Source organism: Pteropus alecto, unplaced genomic scaffold (genome assembly GCF_000325575.1).
Source record: "Pteropus alecto unplaced genomic scaffold, ASM32557v1 scaffold5, whole genome shotgun sequence".
NCBI lineage: Eukaryota > Metazoa > Chordata > Mammalia > Chiroptera > Pteropodidae > Pteropus > Pteropus alecto.
In genome coordinates this window covers 30,902,310-30,903,495 of record NW_006441953.1, presented here as the reverse complement: position 1 = coordinate 30,903,495, position 1,186 = coordinate 30,902,310, and the positions used below count along the sequence as shown (strand labels likewise).

The 1,186-nt window shown below is 69.0% G+C and overlaps 1 protein-coding gene across 1 annotated transcript in view; it reads right to left on the bottom strand.

Moving 5' to 3' along the window:
- SORCS2 (sortilin related VPS10 domain containing receptor 2) overlaps positions 1–1,186 on the bottom strand; it is a 377,827-nt gene that overhangs the window by 113,161 nt on the left and 263,480 nt on the right. The window lies entirely within an intron of this gene.

The following is a 1,186-nucleotide window of genomic DNA, read 5'->3' as shown; positions in this document are numbered from 1 at the left end:
CACGCATTCATTCATTCACGCACTCACTCATTCCTTCCTTCAACACCGGCCGCGCCCCGTGCCAGGCACAGGCCCCCACCCGACCCCCAGCCTTCGCCACGGCGACGCACATCCAGATCGCCAACTACCCCTTCGCAGGCACTGCCAGTCAGGGGTCCTGTCTAATTCTAGAGACGCAGACGCCTCCCCGCGAGTACGCCAGTTAGAGGGCCCCCAGGGCGCCGTCTGCCCCGAGCCCCGGCGGCCGCCCCGATGCCTGGCTCCCCGTGCCCCGGCCCTTGTAGAGATCTCGCTGCTGAGGCCCCCCCGCCCCCCATCCCATGCACATCTCGCCAAGCACCCTTTACCAGCAGGAAGCTGCGAGGGGCCCACACCGCGTCCAGGCTGCTCTGTGCGGGGCCAGGGTCTGTCTGTCCTCACTGCCCTCTGCTCGGCCTCCATGTGACGCCTTCCCTGACCCCACGGCCTCAGACGCCCCCACTTCCGTGACCACCACTCTGCCCTCCTCATTCCCAGAGGTGGACACGGCCTGTGGGGCCGACTCTGCGGGGCTGGCTCGGATGGTGGGGGTGGTGCCGGGGCCCATGGCACAGTGAGGGCACCAGGCTGGGGACAGCTCAGGGAGCAGGCGGGCTGAGGACGTGGACGCTGAGCGTGGGCTGGGGGCCAGTCCCTCACGCCGCCCTCACTGCTGCTGCCCAGGAAAGGCTGGACCGAGGCCGCCCACTCCAGCCGCGTGCTCGGGCGAGGCCCAGCTGCCCGCCGCGGTCTTCTGCTCTGGACCGTGGGGTAACAACGCCGGGTTCCTTACGCCCCGGGGGACGGCGGGACGCCGTGCACGTGAAGCCAGAGCGGGTGCGGGGTGACGCCGGAGCCAGAGAAACCCGCCCACCGGCCTCCCTGCCTTCACGCCCAGCCCCTCCGTGCCACGCAGGCACCTGTGCCCCCCGCTCCAGCGGCCCTCCTCACCCCGACATTCCAAGTCTGTCCGTCAGGAAGCTTTCACGGTGTGAAAGTCAAGGAAAGGGGAAAACAGGCCTTCTTTAGACAGATGACATCGCATCACAAAGTGCCGCCGAGCGGGCCTGGACAGCCCCGGTGAGCGGCCGGCACGTCTGTCCACACGTGCCTCGAGCTCTCCGACGGGTCCTCGGTCTCTGCGGGACCTGCCAAGCGCAGGCTCCCA